The sequence below is a fragment of the Canis lupus genome, chromosome 19, assembly GCF_003254725.2.
Source record: "Canis lupus dingo isolate Sandy chromosome 19, ASM325472v2, whole genome shotgun sequence".
Taxonomy (NCBI): Eukaryota; Metazoa; Chordata; class Mammalia; order Carnivora; family Canidae; genus Canis; species Canis lupus.
The window spans coordinates 49,016,828-49,040,483 of record NC_064261.1 but is presented as its reverse complement, the minus strand read 5'-3'; the positions used below and the strand labels follow the sequence as shown (position 1 = coordinate 49,040,483).

The 23,656-nt window shown below is 34.0% G+C and overlaps 1 long non-coding RNA gene across 10 annotated transcripts in view; it reads left to right on the top strand.

The window, feature by feature from the left end:
- Positions 1-23,656, top strand: part of LOC112649315 (uncharacterized) — a 265,636-nt gene that overhangs the window by 122,029 nt on the left and 119,951 nt on the right. For 4 of the 10 annotated variants that reach the window (XR_007403891.1, XR_004807036.2, XR_007403890.1 and 1 more), the window contains exons 4-5: positions 14,530-14,614; positions 15,768-15,832. This is a non-coding gene — a long non-coding RNA (uncharacterized LOC112649315). Of the gene's footprint in view, positions 1-14,529; positions 14,615-15,767; positions 16,004-19,313; positions 19,447-23,656 lie in introns of those variants that run through there. The other 6 variants (XR_004807039.2, XR_004807037.2, XR_007403892.1 and 3 more) reach the window with 3 other exon arrangements.

Below are 23,656 nucleotides of genomic sequence, written 5' to 3'. Positions count from 1 at the left end.
GAAGAGATTATGTAGGTACTTTAAAACACAACAATTTTAAAGTGTAAGATCCATTCTTAGCCCCCAGGCCATACCAAAAAAGGTGGTAGTCCATGTCTGACTGGTAAACCATAATTTGCCAAACCCTATTTTTAGTTAGTCGATGATGTTAAGGTTTTTTTTTTTCTTTTTTTTTTTAAATTTTTGTGTCTTTGTTAATGTTCTATCTCACTGCTTTATCAATTACAGAGAAAGGGGTGTTGAAATCTTCTAGTGTAATTGTGGACTTTTATGTTTCTCTTTTTTAAGATCAATTGTTAATATTTCTTATATTTTGGAGCTCTCTATGTACAAATGTGTTTAAGATTGTTATGGAATTGAGTTTGTTGAACTCCTTGAATCTGTGAATCTATTCTTTTCACCAAATTTAGGATGCTTATAGCTACTGTTTCTTCAAATATATTTTGTGCAAGTTACTTTTTCTTCTTTTAAGAACTCTAATGATAAAAATATTAAATATTTAAATATTATTCCTCAGGTCACTAAAGCTCTGTTTATTTTGTTTCCTTTATTTTTTTATTTTTGGTTCAGACCTGGTCAATATTTATCGTTCTATCTCAGTTTCACTATCTCTTTCCTCTGTCATCTCTGTTCTACTACTTTGAGGCCATCCAGTGCTTTTTTTTTTTTTTCCCCATATATTGGTGTATTTTCTGTTCTAATATTTCTATTAGCATTTGTATCGTAGTTTCTATTTATCTGCTTAGAATATGTAATTTCCCATTAATTTCAGGAGTTTACCTCATAAAGCTTGATAATAACTTCTTTAGGTTGTTGTGCAGTGATTCCTATATCTGTGTCATCTCAGGATTGTCACCTATTGATTTTCTTTTCTCTTGATAATTGGTCAGATTTTCCTAGTTCTTGGTCAACTTGTCCTGGTCCTGATGTTATGGGTAAATTTGAATAGTGTCTGGACATTTGGAAACTGTTATAAGAAACCAGGTCTTCCTAAAATCCTTGATAATGCTGATTTTTTTTTTTCTCTTAGCAAGCAGTCAATTCATGTACAGAATGCAAGTCAGACTGCCTTCTGCAGGTGATGATCCTAATGTAAATTTAATATTCAAAGTGTTTACTGTGTTCTTTGAGTCTGCCTGTCACCGGAGGAGTAGCAGTGGTTTATATAGTAGTTCAGTTTTCAAAACCTTGGCTTTGCTTCTTAGATGTATTCTGCACAAGGACACTGAGGGTGAGCTCAGGGCTTGCATTGTTTCACATGCAAATAGGGATTCTCTAGCTGATTCCTCTGTGGGATTTCTCAGACACTCTCCAGCTTGTATGGACTGTTTTTTGTGTTTTTTGTTTTTTGTTTTTTGTTTTTTTTTTGGTGCCACCAGACAGAAAGATGGGATTATCTCAATCTCTTGGTCTCAAAATTGTACAGATCTGTACATCCGGGCCTGTCCTTGGGGCAAAGTAAAGATAGAAGAGATTTAAAAAATATTGGGAATTCTTTTACATATTTTTTTAAAAATATCCCTCTACTCTCTTTGTGAGTCCAGAGTTATGGGTGTTCTTTCTTAATCTCTAGGTATTTGTGCCATTTCTGCAATGTGGTATTGTAGCTCTTCACTGGGGCTAGCTTTGGAACAGGAGAATTATAAAAGGGGGGGAAACAAAGAATTATCCCTACTCTCAAGCTCACAGGTGGCTTTTTTCCTGGCCTTCTGGCCAGAAGGAGGGATTACAAGAGATTTTGATGATGGTATCCGTCATACAGTTTAATTTGTCTCACAGTGGGAGATTAAGAAGAAACAAAACATGAAACACAACATGACCATATTGGTTTTAATTCAAGTTTTAATATTCTTCCCAATTTTCCTGTTCTTATTTACTTCTCAGATTCCTCAAGCAGTTGCTTTTTGTATTTGTTAACTTTTAAGTAATCAACTGCAGTATGCTTACTATAATTGGAAGTCTTTCTCCCCCTTTTTAATTCCGAGACAACACACACACACACACACACACACGCTCTAAAAATAGAAGTCCTACAGAAAAGGCTCTGTTACTCTATATTTCTCCATAGTTAATGTTCTAATTGACTTAATCACCAAAGGTACAGTTCTGTTCTTTTCTTTTCTTTCTTTTTCTCTTTCTTTCTTTCTTTCTTTCTTTCTTTCTTTCTTTCTTTCTTTCTTCTTTCTTTTTTTTTTTTTTAGCATTAGATAGGGTTGGGCTTTGGGGAAAAGAGCTCACATTTATGAGTAGTTGTCTTCTCAAAGAATAATAAATTGAAATTGCTGTTTCTAAAGAAAATATGCTATTTTATTCAGAATTTTGATTTCCTTAAATCCCTTTATAGAACTTCAGAGACAAATTATCATAATTGATAAGTTATACTGTGATACCTGAATAATTAAACAACACCTTAATGCTAACATTTGATTCAATTTGTAATTAATGTTTATCCTGAAAATATAAGCCGTACAAATATCTCTCAAGTGGTCATGCAATATTGCCAAAGATATTACAAGGGAATACCTTTTCATGAATTTTAAAATTATCTGATTCCCTGTAAATTAAACATATACACACACCCACATACATATATGTCACAATTGAAATTTATTATTACTAAATGGTCTTGAAAAGACAGTAAACCTACTTAAGCATACTTTAAAATAATTTTTATCAACACAATTATAGGCATCTTAACAATGTGTTTTTTAACTTTTAAAATTAAAATTAGTGAGATTCCAAACACACAAGACATTAAAAAATCAACCCCTGTGCCTTGGAGTAATTGGGGCTAAGATAAAAGTTATAGTCCACAAAAGGCTAAATATTGATCTGTTCAGTTTGCATCCATTATTGCTGATCTTTCAGGATTTAAATATCGATTGTGCACTGCAGTTACGATAAGCTAGAGCAAAGGCTCATCCATATTGCAATGTTGGGCAAAAGAGAAAGAGTTTTAACCTCAATAAGCCTGTGGCCTAGTTAGAAAATGCCATCCTCCTTCTAAATCTTTAGCCTGGCTATGAAAAATTAATAATTTATTAAAACATATTTTATTACAGGGCTTTTCCTTCTGTCTCCCTGGCACAATGCCAGTGTACACTATGAAGTAACAGTTGGAAAATGACCTCCACATCTTCAAATGAGTTGTTTCTTTAGTTTGGCTTAATGTTAATCATTTATTTTTTAAAAATACAAGAAATATTTCTCAGGATGGCTAAACTTTCATGCTCATTGTGGCTCTTTGCCAGAATCTAAGATGACATCAGAGTGATGTTACTATGACTGTGCCAGCCATCTTAGAATTATAATGCATTGCTCTGATGATATATGAAACATTGACTCGGAAATTGAATATATAATTGGCAATGACAGAAGGAAGCATGATTTAATATCTTCCATGCCACCTTCCTCTTCAACGCCCCCCCCCCCCGAATTGCTTAGGGTCATGTCTTCTCAATGCATTTCCATTATTTCAAATAGGATATCCTGATGTATGGCACACATTTATAAGCCCCTACCCAAACCCCTTTGTTGGAAGTATTTTGTACGTGTTACAGCACTCGAAGGACCATCCCTTTCCTTCTTTTTCTCATAAAGAAGAATTAAAAACTCGATTTTCCCCTCCTTCCCAATAAACAGTACATGGCTAGTTAAACATTAAATACCTGATTGTTCATAGATCAAGAAAGCATAAAACATGCCTTGAAACATCGTACATTGAAGCTCATTTGTTTTCAATCTGTCCAGAAACCATATTTATAAGCTCTGAGCCAACCTTTCAGAGACAAAATATCCTTCACATTTTTACCAACCTAGCAGAATCAACTTCTGCCACATTGTCTCATTGACATTTATTTCTTATAATAATCAGCAAAAAAAGTATTATTGTGAAGAAAATCAGAAGGCAATAAGTTTATGTTGTCCTTGAGTCACTACTTTATATTTGTCTTTCTGTATTTCCTAGGGATATCTTTCATTTATTTTCTCTTTCAACTATCATCTAGACTGTCAGGTATTTTCCTAAAAACCCTACGATGTGATTTTCAGAAATGTTGTCTTAAATTTATCATCCTGAGAAGAATCCACAGACACTGATTTCCCTTTTACCTTTATTTTCGAGTTTCTAACATCTGACATTATTTGGCCTTGTGTGCTGCAAGAAAGGTATAGCTCACAGTTTGATGACAACTTCTTATACTCTGCCTTTTCCAAGTTTCAAATAATTACACATTTTAAAAACAATTGCTGTTAAACAAAAAACTTTCAGCTTCGCCCCTCTTCACGTTTTTTGTTAAAAACAACGGATAATAAAAAAATAAAAAATAACGGGTAGTGGATACAGCAACATTATTTTTATCGGAAATAATGGCATATAGTAAAATTACTCTCAATCCTCACAGATTTCAAAACAAAATACTACTCAGTTTCCACATAAACTATTCACAGTAAAGGAAGAATTTGACAACTGTGTTGTCCTACAATTGGCAAAATACACTACAGGATCACACACGCTCAGCCCTCAAACCAGCATCTGTCTTTACTTATGTTGCACATTTTTGAATAAATTAAAGTTTCTCCCCCAATTTTATATTTGTGACGTTACCATTTTGTTTTTTTTAGGGAGGAGTGCTTTCTGGGAACTGCTTTCCTTTTCATACTCATCGCTCAAAGCAATTAGAAATGATAAGGTTGCTTTGCATGAAATCTGTAGCATGCAGATTTTAGTTTAAAGACAATTGTCAAGACAGCTCTTCCCAGCATGTTGTCTTTGACTAAGAATGCATATTGAAAGAGGTTAGGGATAGAAAGAAAATATCTAGAATACATCATATTTGGATGGTAAAATTGCATTTTTAATGACAGAATTGGGCTGATTGAAAGAAATCTCTCATGTTTTATGCTTGCGTATTCTGCAATTCTCTGGAAACTTTTTTTTAAATCTAAAATTGTTTTCCCTGTCATCTAGAACCAGAATGGTCCCTGGACTATGATAGCACAGGAAAATAATGCTGGTTACATTCTTATTATGTAGCCACTGAAGACAAGATTTAGGGGGACTCAGGATTACATCTTGTGTTTTTTATAGTAAAGTAATCCATATATATAGTATATAATAAAGGCATCCTCAGTCCTCAGGGTCAGGAAATCTGTAGTCTCCTTAGGACTGTATTTTGCTTTTGTTTAAATACAAAAAGTATCTTAAAATTCTCACCATTTGATAAAATTCATTCACTTTAATTAATTTTTCTCAAAGTGGGCTTGAGAAGAACCATATTATTTTCCTAGGGCTCTTATAAAATTTTGGATTCCTGGGTCTTGGGACAGATCTGCTAAATCAAATTATGTAGAGTAATTAAGATTAATATTTTAAAAAATCAAAATTCTGGTATATTGCTGGGGAGAATGTAAAATAGAGCAACCAATTTGTGATTGGCATTTTTTAGTGTTGAACATTGAATTAACACAAAATATATTAAGAATGCAACCTATTCTGGATCATATCACATTCCTGGGTTAATTCTGAAAATTTAGGGACAGATTCCCTAGGGTACTAAGTTGTTTCAAGACCTGCTCTTGAATAAAGTAAAAAATTTATTTTGTAACTTAAAATCACTAGGGTCTTTGCATGTTGTGAATCCAAACCTTAAAAAAAAAAAAAAAACAAAAAAAAACAAAAAAACAAAACAAAACAAAAAAACAAAAAACAAAAAACAAAAAACAAAACCAACCAACCAACCAAACAAACAAAAAATAGGCTTTCTATCTCAATCCTACACAAAAATTAATTTAAAATGGATCATAAGCGTAATGTAAGAGTTAAACCTATAAATGTCTTCTTCTATAAAAGCAGGAGCAAGTCTTTGTGATCTTGCATTAGGCAAAGCTTTCTTAGATGTGGCACCAAAAGAACAAGTAATAAAGGAGAAGATTGATTAGTTGCATTTTATTAACTAAAAAAAATTCTGTCCTTCAAAGGTTTCCATAAAGGATGTGAAAGGACAATCCATAGGGAGAAAATGTTTATAAATTGTAAATCTGGTAAGAGATTTGTATCCAGAACATATGAAGAACACTTTTAACTTAATTTAAAAAAAAAAAAAGAAAAATAGCTTAATTAAAAAATGGGCAAAGTGTTTGAAAAGACATTTCTCGAAAGCTAACACAATGACCAAGAGTCACATGAAGAAATGATCAATATCATTAGTCGTTAGGAAAACGCAAATTAAAACCACAATGAGATACCACTTCTTGCCTACTAGGATGCCTAGGATAAAAAAGACAGATTTTTAAAGAAAAGACAGATGTTGACAAGTGTTGACAAAGAAGTGGAAAAATCGGAATTCTAGTACATTGCTGGTGAGAACGTAAAATAGTGCAACCAATTTAGAAAAGTGTTTGGAAAAAAAAAAAAGAAAAGTGTTTGGAAATTTTTCAAAATGCTGAACATGGAATTAACATGTAAACCAGCATTTCCACTCCTACGAAACATGAGAAATGAAAAAATATGTCCACTCATAAAGTTGTACAGTAGTGTTCCTTGCAGTGTTATTCACTGTAGCCAAAATATGTAGAGAACCCAAATGTCCATTGACTCATGAATGCATACATTTAATATGGTGCATCCATAGGATAGAATATTATTCAGTAATATAAATGAATGAAGTACTCATACATTTCACAGCATAACTAAATCACAAAACAGTATGCTAAGACAATAAAAAAGCAATATATTGTATCATGCCACTTATATGAACTGTGCAAATCTATATAAATAAAAATAAGTCTATGAGATAGAAAGCAATGATAGATTAGGACTCGAGTTGGTGTAAGTTTTTTGGGGGATGATGGAGTGTTCTAAAATGTGGTCAGATGTTTTACCCACTCTAAGCTAAAAACATTAAATTATATACTTTAAGTGGGTGAAATTTATGATATGGAAATTATATCTTAATAAAGCTGTTTTTTAAAAGCAAAAAAACCCTATTATATCCCATATCATATCCCAGGCAGCATAGGCATCCCGGCATCCATATAAAGAACAAGTCTTTAAACTCTAGCACAAATAGGTATTATGATTTCAGTATCAAAAAATTGATATTTTTCCTTAGAAATGTTTTCTGTAAACTATTATGTATAAACGTGAAAAGGCTGAGGGTTATATGGTTTCCCAAACAAAGACATGCATGCCATTTTTGCTTTTCTGCTGAATTTGGACAAATTTGCTTACCCAGGTTGCACTAAATTTCTGTTTCAGCCATACAGGAACAGAGCCTGTGAACATGGTAACTTGGATTTTTTAATTTTTTTTAAGTAGAAAGAAATACTGTGATGTTTTTGAAAAGCTAACAAAGAATGGAAGAATGAACTAGTTGGCTCTGAATTTATTATCAGTGTTGTGATACTGGGCAAGATACTAATTTTCCCTCTATTTTAGCTCTAACAACCAATAAATAGGACAATAGTATCTATCTCATAGGACTATTATAAGAATGAAATTATATAATCAGAACTATTAGCAGAGTGCCTGTCATATGAAAATCAATTAATGAAATTTATGATTAGCACTATTACGACTACTTTTTAAAAAGTTTCGCTACCATCTGTACCCTTGCCCCAGGCCCTTCATTATTAGGGACAAGACTCCCACCCGCAGCATCCCTTACTCTTTTTACTCCCCACCCCTCACATCCCTTACTCCATCCCTCAGCTCTAATTGACTTTATACATAAACAAGAGCCCAGGGAGGCACCCTCCCAAACCCCAGTTCTTCTGATCATATTTTAATGTGTTTGTAAGGCTTCTTCTAAATTTCTGTTTAAATCAGAAGTAAAAGCCTAAATACCTCTCCAGAGCTTTCAAGGTCTCAGTCTGTCTGACATTTTTTATGATACAGTTTAATTGTCTACTGCTCCTCAAAAGTCTAATTGTGTATCAGTGCTGTATACTTCTCTGTGTCTCCTTCATGTATGACTTTTCTTCCTCCTTATCTGCCTATCTGAAATGGAGCCCCCATCCTTCATCAGCCATTGACCTACAACCTGTTCTTGACCCAACCTTCAGGAGGATTTTCCTGTTTACAGTAGCCTCTCCAATCTCAATCATCTGGATCCTCACTACTCAGAGTTGGATCCACCCATCAGTTATAAGACATTCACTGGGATCTTTTTGAGAATACAGAATCTCTCAGACTCCACTCAGACATAAAGAATCAAATCTGCATTTCAACAACCTCCCCAGGTGATTTTTACTCACCTTAAATTTTGAGAAGTGCTGACTTGGAACATTTAGAGCAGTAGTGATCAATATAAGCTGTGTATTAGAATCATCTGGGATCTAAAAATAATGACTCCTGTACTCCGTTTGCAGATATTTGTATTTTTTTGGTTTTTATCCTAGGAACTTTATTCTCAAAAGTGTCTGGTGAATCTAATATGTAGCCAAAGCTAAGAGCTCCCAACTTTGAGCCCAAATGACACCATTACATACAACCTGTGCTGTTCTCCAATGTTTTATAGATCACAATCAGCTTTTATATATATTTAATATATATATGTTCTATTTAGTGAAAGTTCATATATCATATATATCATACACACACACACACACATACACACGATAAGATGGAAAAGTCACTGAAAATGTGATAAAGTCAAAATATTCATACTAAGTTTAAAAACAGTTGTAATTTTTCTCACCACCACTGTCCAGGTTTGGATGCTTATAGTAGAAAAAAAAAAATCCAATATCTAAAAGCTACCATTTGGGGATCCCTGGGTGGTGCAGCGGTTTAGCGCCTGCCTTTGGCCCAGGGCACGATCCTGGAGACCCGGGATCGAATCCCACGTCGGGCTCCCGGTGCATGGAGCCTGCTTCTCTCTCTGCCTGTGTCTCTGCCTCTCTCTCTCTCTCTCTGTGTGACTATCATAAATAAATAAAAATTAAAAAATAAATAAATAAATAAAAGCTACCATTTGTGGAGTCTCTGCATGTTCCCAAACTCTATGAATTAGGAATTTATTACTGTCTTCTTCACATTTTTGATAATGAAACCAAAACTTAAGACTAAATAACTTGTCCAAAGTTATATATTTAATAAGCACTACCATCAGGATATTGACCTCAGTTAAATCCTATGCCAAGTACATTCCCACAGCAACAGGTGATAGCATAGAGCCATAATGAAAGCATCACTTTCCGTCTTTCCGTTCCTCTTTAGAACTGACTCTAAAAAAAAAAAAAAAAAAACTCTTTTCCATGCTCACTCCAGCTGTCAGACTCTATCATCTTTTACATGAATTCTTGCAGTAATTGCTCAATTGCTCTGAGTCAAGTTCCTCAGTTTTCCATTTTATATTGTTTCCAGAGACAGCTCTGTGAAATATAAATTGCAACATGTCCCTTCCTGTTCCATCCACATGATGACTCCTTCAGATATCACAATTCTCCATAATTTGGCACCTACCTCCATGATGTTGCCTATTCTTTTTCCTTGGTTCGCACTTCTTTTTCTCCATGTACAATGTCTGGTGTATTCTTAAAGGTCCATGTCAGGAGTCTCATTTAAAGTCTGCTAAAGTACAATCTGTACTTCTCAATGCATTGAAAATATTTTTAAACTATGGTAACTGACTTCAAGCATCCGTTTTTGAGGAACAGTGCTTTGGAACTTGAGATAATGTAGAAGAGCACTAAGTCAAGGGCAGTCTCTTCTTTTAGAGCATTTTATATCCACAACTCATCGTGGAACCTAAAGTATTGAATGTTTTCTGCCCAAATTTAAAAAAAAGCATTTTTAAACAGAGTCTTAAAAATATTTTAAACAGATACTGTGAAGAAAGGAGTCAGTAAAGTTTTTATTTTGAGATCTATTTTCTCCTCTAATGAATTTTTCACATCTATGGCCCTGTTCTTAAGCACTAGAGGATCTGGGTCAGACATATGATATGGTACCCCTACATTTTGTCTAGCGTCAAGAATCATAGGGAAAAATAAAGACGGAAGTACATTAAGACAAATAAAATTGAATGATATCATGCAATGATCATGTGCAAATTGACAGAGGTTGTCATACGCTTAATCTTCAGGAAATTTGGATAAAATATCGAGTAGAAGAGACATCATTTTTGATCATCACTTCTTACATGGGAAGAATAATTCCTTTAAAGCCTATTAAAGGTGACCTTAATAATCTGCTCTCCCATTTGCATAGGTAGGCAGATCCAATACCTTATTATGCTTCATAACTCCACACCTAGCACATTTCTGTGCCCATTTATGATGCTCAACAAATATTAGTCTCAAAAAGGAATTAAAATTCAATATATTAGAATATACCCAGGCTGTGAAGAAAAACTAATATTTGAAAGTTACTGCATGAAAAGAAGGTTTTCACCACCTAAAAATTCATTCTTATATATAACCACCACATATTAAATATGAATTTTAATGAACCCAGTTAATACTACCATGTCCATCGATACTAGATACATATTTAGAGATAAATATATACCACTTGACCAAACACAGCTATTTAAACCATGTTAATTCTAACAATTAGTTAATTCTGCAGTTATATGTATATAAAAACGGGATAATCACAAACACAAATTTTACCATAGTTATCTGACTGAGCTGGTTGATTAGCTTGAACATAAGTAGTTCTTTCATTTGACTGAGCCAGACACCATCTTATTGGATTGCAATCCATTGGTCAAATCACATTCATCTATCTCAATGTTAAATATACTATCTAGTTGGCATTTAACACAATTTGAATGCATTTATTTGAGTGATTAAGTGCTAAATAAGTTCTAAGGCAGACAGCTTTAGAATTGTATAATATAGGTATTATCATACCTTTTCAAATGCCGATAATATTTTTGGCACTAACTTAAAAAACAATTTAAAGACCTGATACAAATTTGCTTGCAAACGTCCCACTTTTTTTTTTTTTTTGATATTTTACTGAGGAAGTCCTGTGAAAAATTAGTGAGGTCTCTAACACAGAATTTAAATTCCTACTGGCCAATGGAATTCTACAATTCCATTAACACAAGAGCCTGACATAGCTGAGATTTATATTGCCAGAAACTCTCATTTGATTTATAATCTGGTAATCCTTTTATCCTCCATTTATATGCAGTATAACTTGACGTAAGTGCAAGAATGCCTCCACTAATAGAATTCACGAATATTGGACCAAGACATTTTTTTAGATCATAAAGACTCCCTGAAAAGAGGAAGAAAGGGAAAGGCTGGACCTGGCTATGATGGGATCTGGCTGTAACACAGCCTAATAAAATGAAACTCAGGTTAAAACTGCTGATTTTAGGACATTCGACTGGCACAGAGTTCTCTTTAGATGGGTCTGTTCCCTTAGTACAGCCCCCATAACTGTTTTACCAGTCCTCAGGCTACAAAGGAGTTAGATATTTATAGTTTGCGGTACATTCATATTAAAAAGTTATGTAGAGTTATGAAGTGGATGTGTACGGGGAGAAGCAAAGAAATGGAACTTGGGAGGAGAGAAAATTCTAAGCATCATGCTACGAAGTCCAGGAACACACTGGGATGGAAAGCAAAGTACAACAGAGAATCCTCAGCCACTTCCTTTACAGAATGGTGTCTTTAGATCAGACACCGTTAAAAAAAAAGTGGTAAACTAAGAGTCCGAGCTTTATACATGTTGCCATCTTCTCTCTTCTCTCCGACCTTCACTCCCTTCCTCATCCCCATTGGATCCCATTTTCACACTATTCTTTGAACATGTTTTGGGAGTTGATTTCTCTCAGTGTTTGCCACTTAACAGTAAAATGCTATTTCTGTTTCTTGGCATCTATTCAAATGCTGATATTAAGTATGATTTTATTTTCATGATTTTTCTCCATGTACTTCAAAATTCCAGTTTAAAATCCTCTGAGATATGTAAGGAACATACAGATAGATAGAAACATAATCCATTTCCATACATAATACTTGCATGGAGAAAATCAATTAGAAGACTGTATATAATGCATTGAGGAGATTAGTGGGATATGAAGTGACTTGGGGATACTTGCCTTTGTGCTTTTGTTTTGTATGTTTTGCAAGTTTTCTACTTGAACATATACTATTTGGCACTTCAAAAAATTCAAAAATACTCTTGTGAAGATAGAAACTTTGAAAGTGCCTAAATTATTTAAACAGAAAAGTACAGTAGATTATAATGATAATCATATAAGAGGGCAGTGCTTTCTGATATGTAGTGGAACACCCCAAATAAGGTACCACTCAGGTAGTTTCTACCATTTTAGCCTCTGAATTTCCTACGATTTAGATACCAGTCTCTCATCATACCAATAATATGTCTTTGCTGTCTTTGCTATTTTTATCATTTGCTATTCCAAAACTTCCAATATATGGCATCTACAATACTAAATAAACTGTGGTGAAACATGTTTTATGGTTAATGTAACCACCTAGTTATAACATTAAAATGAATTGCAGGGGTGCATGGATGGCTCAGTCAGTTAAGTGTCCAACTCTTGATTTTGGTTCAGGTTGTGATGTTGTTGTGGGATCCAGCCCCGCGTTGGGCTCTGTGCTCAGTGTGGAGTCTCTTTCAGATTATCTCTCCCTCTCCTTTTCACTCAATCTCTCTCTCTTCCTCTCTCTCTAATAAATGAAATCGTTTTAGAGATGAGTTTCACAAAGCAAGATACAAAAATGTATTCACCTCTATACTTAATAACTTCAGAAATAGAATCATAAATGAGGATACCTAATTCTTCTGAATTAAAAAGTTGAACTTTATTTTAATGATCTTTACATCAGAGAAAGGAGAGAGAGATCAAGAGAGGGAGAGATGGAGAGAAAAAGAGAGAGAAATGGAGAAGGTTACATTAGCAAATTGAAGCAAGATCCTCTGCTTGGATCAAAAGCTGGGAAGGCTGTCTCTAGTTATGCCTCCACTTCAAAATGCCCCCGCGTCTTCTAAAGGAAGAGTATCGTTGATAGGATCCTACAGCACAAACACCCTACCTCGCAGTTTGAGCTAAATACAAAGCCTGGATCATAAACGTTGTACAACTAACTCTCCCTCTATTAAAATGCATATATTTATTATTAATTATTATTAAATTTCTTAATTTTAGAGTATTAGAGGGCAATGTAGAAATTTTGTTGACTCATTAGAAAGACCTAATATGCTATTCTGCACAATGTAACATTGTATTAAAAGGCTGTATTTATAGCATTAATTTTAAGTCTCCATTTGAACTGTTATATTACAGAAGAGTACAAAAAAAGGTAAATATAAAAGCAAAACTGAGAACTTTGCCTATTTAGTTTTCCAGTCTGCTGAACACACACATTTTCTCCCTTCTTGCCTCATGTCTATCCCCCCTAAATTTCTTTAACTCCTTACTTCTTTTTTGTCCCCCTCTCTTTATTGCCCTCTCTCCATTTTTTTCCTTCTGCCTCCTTTTTCCTTATTTTTTAAAAAAGATTTTCTTCCACCTCACTACCTATAAATAGAACTTTCCATATTACTGTCAGTTGTGAATTCCATTCATTTATTCACAGTGACCATCAAAGACAAACTATTAAGTTTCCTTCTCAAGCAATTAATGTTTTCAGAAATTTCATGCTTTATAGTAGTTCATGATTCAGTCAAAATGAATCAAATAAAATATTGGTTAAGTTTTATAATCTACTTCCCTGTGACTTGTGATCTGGTTGTAGTGAAATAAAATTAGGAAGTTGCTTGGAATTAATGTAAGCATTATACAGAATTACAGAGAAGTAATCATGTGTGTAGTGCATTACTATAATGCATTATTCTTTATTTTCTGATAATGATTACCTCCATGATACAATAATATAATACCATAACTACACTCAATTTTTCAGCAAAATACATTTAATTCTGGTAATAATCAAGAAATCAGTGCATTACAATATCTATAAAACTGTATCATACTGGGCAAGAAGAATGCATCACTTATACCTTTTTTCTATAACTTAATATGGAAATTTTTCAGTTACTAATTGCAAGTATATATTAACTTGAATGATGATAGGCAAAGTAGGGGGCAAGGGGAAAGATTTGGCATTCCGAAATTAACTTGAATCCTTGATGATAGGCTTTTCAGTAAGTGTGTGTGTGTGTGTGTGTGTATGCACCTGCACGCGTTTAAGCAAACATTCAACACAAAATTGAGAAGTATATGTACCGGATGTAAAAAAAAAATAATATTGCAATATTTTATATAAAGTGTTCTCTTGGAGAATTCATCTTGCTTAGGAAGAATGGATTCTTTCCAGAGATAAAGAAATGAGTTAATGTATTTCTAAATAGCATTTCAGGTTGTTTGATCTGTGATTTCCTAAAAATAATTTGGTAGAAGTTGGAGAATAGAAATACCTGGATTTATTTATTTATTTATTTATTTATTTATTTATTATTTATATATTTAAAATACCTAGATTTAATTACTTTTTTTTTAATCCTACAAATTACTGAGAATGTTACTCTATGATTCTTAGTTTTTATCTGAAGAATGGAGACTGCACTCCTAATGTTATTATGTGGATTCAAGGATGGAATAAAAGTTAAAGCAACTAGCATAAAGTAAGTACACAATACACCTCTCTCTCTTCCTTTCTTGCTTCCTTTCAGATATGCATTTTACCCTTATTTTCAGGATTTCATAGATATCAGGGTAATTATATTCTTATAACTCTTAAAATTCAAGAACGTTAGTAAAACTCTCCAGTTCTATTGAATTATATGTTCGTTTCTAGAAAATATTGAAGTTTTATGATAAAATAATCTAAGTTAAGATTACCCAACTGAAACAGGGATTTTACCCAACTGAATTTTCTATTTCTCCTTTAAATGATAATATGAACCACCTGATCAAAAGACTTTTTGTCTTTTTATGTATGTATGTATGTATGTATTTATTTATTTAATGATTTTATTTATTCATGAGAGACACAGAAAGAGAGAGAGGCAGAGACACATGCAGAGGGAGAAGCAGGCTCCTTGCAGGGAGCCGACGTGGGACTCGATCCCAGGACCCCTGGTTCATGACCTGAGCCAAAGGCAGATGCTCAACCACTGAGCCACTCAGATGCCCATGTCTTTGTTTTTAATAGATATATCCCTAGTGGCTAGAAAAATACCTTAGACATATAATGCACTTAAAAAACATGTGCTGACCTGAAACACAATCAAGTTTGCATTTTTTTCTCATTTTCCTCAACCTATTTTAATTGGATTTAGTTCTGGCTAAACTCAGTTTTATTAAAAATGAACAAATCCAATATTTTGAATAGTAATGTAAAATTATCTTCATATCGGTTGAAACACAGAAGTGAAAAGGTGATATATGTACCAGAGACTCAATAAATATATCAGCCGGCTCATTTCTGGAAATGAACCAAGCATCTAAAGTTCATCCAAACTATTTAGAAAAAAAGAATAATCATTTACTGTCACAGCCAATATGAGAAAAATGCTAACAAAGTTCCTAAATATACTCACTGTCCTAGAGAAGTATTTTTAAGGGCAGTTTGCAAAATTGAGTGCTCAGCATAACCCCTGTTGTTGCAGATAGTAGAATAGAACTGTGGACTCTGGGCTCATGTAAACATTTCATTTTTTGAATGTTCCAGGAAGGCTTGAAGTTTGTGATACTGTGCTCTTCTTTTGTGGCTTATTTTCAACACACACACGCGCGCACACAGACACACACCCTTATTTCTTTTTACTCTTCCAGTATAGTAAAAGCTTTGTAGAACAGGAAAAAGACAAGAGCTACCACCTGGAGAGTAGAAAATTTGGGTAAGTCATCAAAAGCAATGAACTTAAGAATCCAGGAAGATCTTGAAGTATCGCTTCTTTAATTTTTAATCATGAAAATACTTGCTAGGGAAAGGGACTCGGTCTAAAATGGCAATGGTTTTTATATTCAGATATTTGCTATGTAAAATAATTGGATGTCAGATGAAGAACTGCCTGTCATATTTTGCTATTAAAATAATATATTTTTGTGCATAACCAGACCTGCCTTGGTGAGTTACTATAGCCTATGGTCTCCCTGAGATTTTCCAATGGGATTTTAATAATACTCTTATGTTTGCCATCTTTAGCAGTACAGGCTGTTAAACTCAATTTGTAAGAAAAATATTCAGGTATAAAACCAGATAATCTGTATCCCCTTGGAATCAAAAGTCACTTTGCCAAAATATTTTAACACGCGAAATTGCTTCTTGAGAGATGTTTGCCATGATAAAATGACAGAAAACTACATTTCCATTATAATTATAACTGACTCGTGGTGCTAAGTTTTTATAATTTAAAGGTATTCTCAACTCTGACAGCCCTTCCATGCTGAATTATGCATCTCAGGCTCTTAAATAGTTCTGCTGGCACGAGACAGCTGAGATGAAGTTGTCTTTCTAAAATAATTGCTCCATGGAGCATCCATTATACCTTCAGAAAAAATGTATTACTTGACTTCTACAAATTATAGACTAGCCTATAATGGGTATTTTTGACAGCTATTAGCTTAAAAAAAATCTGAACAGTAAAATGAGTATTGATATCACAATGGTGTGCCGTGCATGTTAATACCAACCTTCTCTGTACTTCCCTTCTAAAGCATGATGTAATCATTAATTATAATACTATTGATGTAACTGAACTCATGTTAAAAATATAGTATTGGCAAAGTATGTCACTTTCTCACCTGTGAGATAAAAGCATTAACTGAACATTTACAGTAGAAATTGAAGACGCCATCTGAATTTAAAAGATAAAAAGTGAATCACTTTTGGTAGTGTTTTATTGGATCATGAAATTATTGGGTATAATTTAAAAATTGTGAATAGGACAATAATCGAAGAAGGATAAAGATCATATTTTTTAATCTTCCAAACTACTCAAAATATGGAACACTGATGAAAACATGATTTATCGATAATTAATTAAAATACACATACTTATTTCTTGTCAAGAATTTTATGCTTTCAACTTTTAAAGCAGTTAAAATTTTCCTCATAACACTTGTAAATGTCCTTGTAAGAACATTGTATCTCACAGAACAATAATAATCCCATTATTAAAATCAAGAATTGAGACAATAGTGACGGTCAAGAATCAGGGTCAGAGCCTATTTTCTTTACTGTTTCTATGTATACTGATTAAATGTAGTTATGTGAAATAAAATATTTGTTAAATTTAGGATAATCACATGCAAATATAGATAACATTCTCTATGGTGTATAAATATGTGGTAAATATTTTCCAAGCCCATTGCATTGCTAGGGCTACTTTTTTTGTTTTGTTTTGTTTTAATGACTACAATAGAAAGAAATGGCTTAGGTTTCCATGTCTTTTCCATATAAACAGTCGACAGACCCAGATAAATACACACACATGCCTCCTACCTGAAAAATAAAAAAACTAAAATGTATAATTAAACTTAAGGTTAATTAACATATCAATCAAACATGTACCAGCTGCCCAGTCTGTTCTATCCTGCCAAGAACAGATCATAGTTATTATTCATACCTATTCCTTGATAACCGTTTCCTACCAGGATCATCCATCCACACATGGGCAGACAAAAAATTGCCCAGATACATGATCTCTCCAAACTATCTTGGCTTTAAGTTAATCCTCACCTCTTAGGTTAATAGTAGAAATACAATTCTTGGGCTAAGCTCTTGCAGTCCATTTGTTATTTATTGAGGCTTGGAGTGGGTGATGAGGATGGGTATGATGACAGATGAAAATAGGACAGAATTTTAGTGCATCTTTCCAATTCTGTTTTCAGACATTCACATCTCTTATTCAAATGAAATATTTAGAAGTCTAAAGAACTAACCTAAGAGACAGAAAAATGTAAATAAATCATTAACAGATAGTTTTAAAAGAACAAGTGTAGGAAGGAAGAAAGAATAGGCTACAAGTGATTCCAATACCTTGCTATACTTTAATCATAACACCATCTATCCGTTTATACTGGTCCCAAGCTTAGAGACCAAAGTTGAGAAAAATACCCCAGTGTTGGGACGAACAATGTACTTTAAGATGACCACAACTGTTTATGACAACCTGTGTTAAAATTTCTTCCACAAACCCTTGCAGTTGATATTATAAAATTAAGCTTTAAAATTAAAACAAAAACAAAAACAAGTGGTGGGATGCCTGGGTGGCTCAGCGGTTGAGTGTCTGCCTTCTGCTCAGGGTGTGATCCCGGGATCTGGGATCAAGGAGCCTGCTTCTCCCTCTGCCTGTGTCTCTGCCTCTCTTTGTGTGTGTGTCTCTCATGAATAAATAAATAAAATCTTAAAAAAAAAAGTGACATGCATCTGATAGCATGAGATTTCACTTAATCGAATATTTAAGGTAATCACATATTATTTATTAACTAAAATTATTTACCTATTTACACAAGTGAGGAATTATATATGAAATTACCAAACCAACACATCTTTCAAAGCAAAATTGCTTAAAGTAACATAATGATTATTATTTTTTCAAGACTTGAATGATACATCTCTATATCTTTAAAAAGAGTTGAAAATAGAGAGTGTTTTTTTTTTAATTAAGAAAAATTGCCAAGGAAGGCAATTTCTTACCTGCTATCAAGAACCTTTGTGTATCATGTTCTTTCTAAAGCCTATGCCATTTCTGTATTTATTTTTAACGAATCCAATCCAACATATACATTATCTGTGTGTGCACATGTTTACAATGTTAAGTTTATACATACAACTATCGAAATGCAGTGGAGTTTTGGGTGATTTTAATTACCTTTATCGATTTTTTCTGTAGCCTTCAAAATGTCTACGATATGAGTAATTGTTTATTTTTATTTGTTTTGTACTAGCAATATAAAAATCAATTCTTGTTGCAAAGTTTTTCAGCGACAAAATGCAGAGTAAAAACAAAGTACTTTTTCTTGATGTCTTGACACTTACCATTGTCCTCCTGACTTCTAACCCCAGTATTTTCCCACATGCAACTGATGTTAATTGTTAGGACTGCCCAGCCCTTTATTTTCTACTTGTTTTCTTATATACAATTTAAAACCTGGAGAGACTGCAGGTTATCTATCCATTTTTCAATCTCTCAAGATAGAGAAAAAAATATTTCCTTCAGCTTCTTTGCAGACAGAGGTGTTATGTCCTCTGGTTAATAAAATGGAGCAGAAATCAATATGTTGGTTGGGCTTTGGGAAACTTCTTAAAGTAGGACACATCCAGGGGCATACTCCCCTTCACCTATTTGTTATCTTTCCCTATTTCCTGTCTAGAGTTCTGTTGAGGTGCTTGGGGGGAATCGAGGCAGCAGCAGCCTGTCTTGGAAGCACAATGGATGACAAGATCCACATAAGAGAAAAAAAAAAAAACAAAAAACAAAACAAAAAACCCCAACAACCTAAAAAGTGCTGAATTCTTGCTAATATTGTCCTAATACTGAATGGTTTCTATCTGCATTTCTCTCAATTAGAATAAAATTCCTTATATTGCTTATGCAAATCTTACTACTATTTCCTGTTGCAAGAAATTGATCTGAATCACTAGTTGATCATATCTAAGTATACATTTAAAACTATAAGTTTTTGTTTGTTTGTTTGTTTTACATGATGTAAAGTAGATATTTGGTTCCAAATTCCTTTTATTCACTCCATGACATTTTTAAGATATTTCTATTTTAGTACATACAGATCTAATTTATGTGAATCCTTCTATTGTAATAATGAAATATCATGAATTTAACTTGTTAAATACTTAAATTTAGCTTTTTAGATGCTTAGGTGGCATCCAATACCTGGTTATTGAAATTAGTGCAGAACTTAATATCCTCGTATATACATGTATATCTCAGGGTGAACACATAGAACTGTAGTTCCTGGATTGAGGGACATGTGTTTTAATTATTTTTAATATTTTATTTATTTATTCATGAGAGACACAGAGAGAGAGAGAGGCAGAGACAAAGGCAGAGGGAGAAGCAGGCTCCCTGCAGGAAGCCCGACGTGGGGCTCGATCCCAGGACCCCGGGGTCACCCGCGGCTCACTAAACCGCTGAGCCACCCAGCTGCCCCGGGACATGTGTATTTTGAATATTGGTGGATATCTTTGAGAATATTAAGTAGTTTTGCTCCCACCATATTGTTTTTCATCCACCTTGGATGCTCTCACATGTATGATTTTTCCATTTTCATGGAATAATATGAAATAATGTTTTTGTTTGCATTGCCCAGTTACTATTGAGTTTTAACATATATTCACTAATTTATAGTCATATGCATTTCTTCCTAATTGCTGTATTAACTGTTTAAAAATACATCTATTGGGTTGTCTTTTGTTACTTTAAGAAACTTTTTATATAGTAAGTTTATTAAGTTTTTATTTATGTCCAATATATTTACCTAATCTGTGATAGAGACAGGTTATTCATGATATCTTTTGTTGTAAATGTTGAAATCATTTGGTGCTTTATTAGACTTCTGTGTTTTGCTTCTTGAGCTTTACACGTTTCCCTTTTTTATATATTATTTCACTTTGCTGCAGTGGGTCCTAAATAATTATTTCAGAGATATATATTTGGAAAGAGATAATCTTATTGCATTCTTGATGTAAATGCTTTTATTTTATTCTTCTGTTTTTTTTTTTTTTTTAAAGATTTTATTTATTTATTCACGACAGACACACTGAGAGAGGCAGAGGCACAGGCAGAGGGAGAAGCAGGCTCCAGCCCGGGTCTTCAGGGTCACACCCCGGGCGGAAGGTGGTACTAAACCGCTGAGCCACCGGGGCTGCCCATTGTTCTTCTGTTTTAACTTAACTTTAATTAGTCCTGGGGTTTTTAGTTTTAAATCATAAGTACCTAGGGGTACATATGCCCTTTCGGATCATTACATTTGTATCTTTGGGATAATACCTAGTAGTGCAATTGCTGGGTCCTAGGTTAGTCTATTTTTAACTTCTTGAGGAACCTCCATACTATCTCCCAGAGTTACAGTCCCCCAGATTTTGAAATGACTGTCCGTTGATTTTGGAGGACTTCAAGTATTTCTTCCTTCCATCACAGAACTTTCTTCTATTTGTCTCTAGACTTATAATGAAATAGGTTACCTAAGCTTTTCTCTCACTCACATGTCCATACAGATCTTAGGGTCAAATGTCTGGGTGGCCTGCTATTTGGTTGTTAATAATGGCATTAGGACTGGAAAGACAGGATTGATTTTTTTAGTACAGAACCTATCTTCTCTGGTGTATTTGTTGATTCCACATATTTAGTTTCTCTGGGTATATTTCCTCCTTCTCAATAGTTTTCCTGTATATGCTATCTAGAGGGCTGTGGTTTCTCTCTTTCTCTATAACCCTTTTTACATCTAATTATGTCTAATTATGTCTATTAATAGCTCATAATAATAGGGTTGGGATCATTGCTTGTTTTTTTAGACTTTTTTTAAAAAATATTTTTCCACGGGCACCTGAATGGCTCAGTCTATTGAGCATCCAACCCAATTTCAGCTCAAGTCATGATCTCAGGGTCATAAGATTCAGTCACATCAGGCTCTGAGCTCAGTGAAAAGTCAGTTTGGGATTCTCTCTCTCCCTTTCCTCCTACCCCCTCTACCTCCACTCGCTCTTTCTCTAAAATGAATTAATTAATACATTATCTAAAAAATATTTTTCCCTATTAAGAAATTTGGAGATAGGAAGGTATGCGAAGAAAGGAAGTAGATGCTGGAAGTCAGTCCATAATCTTGAACCAAGCCTTTTTTGAGTTATATTGATTGATAATCAGAAAAAATAAATGCATTTTTATGTTTGGATATAACATATATAATATGTACATATAAAAAGTGAGACATTAGATGTCTATGAAATAGAGGGGAAATTTTATGTTTTTTATGTTACTTTTTCTTTAAAGATTTTATTTATTTATTCATGACAGAGAGAGAGAGAGAAAGAGAGAGAGAAGCAGAGACCCAGGCAGAGGGAGAAGCAGGCTCCATGCAGGGAGCCCGACATGGGATTTGATCCTGGGTCTCCAGGATCACACCCCCGGCTGAAGGTGGTGCCAAACCGCTGGGCCACCAGGGGTGCCCTGTTTTTTATGTTTCTATGCATCTCCTGACATTTTCAGTAATGAACATGTATTAATTTTATAACAAAATATATGATTAACAATCAGTGTCCTATAGAACTGCAGTAACCTACAAGATACTTGATTCAATCTTTATGATGACGATGACCAATCACAATATGCCTCTAATGTGTCAGGACCTTTTCCAAGTACTTTATCTACATTAAGTTATTCAAGCTTCACAAACACCTTTGATATGATTATTATTATTATTATTCCCTTTTTATAGTTTTGAGAGTGAAGACACAAAGAAGTTAAAGAACTTGCCTAATACTAGAGCCAAGATGAGAGGAAAGTAGATTTCAAATCAGGTAGTTTTAGTCTACAGTCTGTTTATAAAATATGTGTGTTTTGCAGAGATTGGGGATGAAGGAATAGATAAGTAGGGGTTCCAGAGAGAAAGAAGAAGCAGATACAGTCTCAGTCTACAAGTTCATATTGATGTCCCTGCATATAAATAGAAATTAGCAACAGTTTTTCCCCTGCATCAAAAGACTTTTTTTTTTTTTTTTTTTTTAACAAATATGTTGTAGCTCTGCTAGGAATAAAATAAATAAATAAATAAATCAGTGAGATTTCCTGGAGAATATGATCAAGATTTGTTTGCGTGGCAGGTGTTATGGAGCAGTGGGAAGACCATTTTCTACAGAAACATTCCATAGTCACAAAAATGTTATCATTAGAAAATCATTTCTTTTGTCTTTCCATCTTCAAATGTTGTACATATTGTTTCAAAACCTTTAATGTGTATGAGAAGAAAATTGTATTAATGAATGTTTTAATGGCTTACCCAAGCTAATGACTAACTCAAAAAAAATTGTAGTGCTAAAAAAACATTGAGGAAGACACAGTGCAATAATTTAGAAAAGAAAGGAACAAAGGGACAAATATATATATATATATATATATTGGTCTCCTGATCATGGCAGGTTTGGGTGCAGACCATTAATAACAGGGCTTGAAATTGAGTAAGAGACAAGTGGGGCTAGGTGGGGAGAGGTAGGTAGTGGACTCTGTGACGAGGCTCACACAGGGGGCTATGCTATGTAATCAGGCTCACCAAAAATCCCAGAAATGTTGAGGTATAACAAACCAGAGGTAAGGGAACAAACCAGACCACCCTGCCCTGGGCATCAGAAGTGGGGCTTTCTATGTCAGTCACACTGTGGCCACAAAGAACAACCAGACTCCAAAGAAGAAATAGGCCATAAAAAATGTTATCCCTCGTCCTTACTCAAACCAAGAAGTCACAAGAACTTAAGGCCATGAGCTCCCTGCTCAGTCCCACATAAAGGACTGTCAATGGAGGCCCATGTAGGCAACCTGTCACGACCCCTCTCACTCCTGAGAGCTTTTCAAATAAAACTCTATCATGTCACTCGCTCTCCTTTGTCCGTGAGATTCATTCTTGTCCTCATGAGACAAGAACCTTTCTCTCCTGCTTTAAAATATTAATCCACTTTGATAGTCCATGTTTATGCTGCATTAAATAAA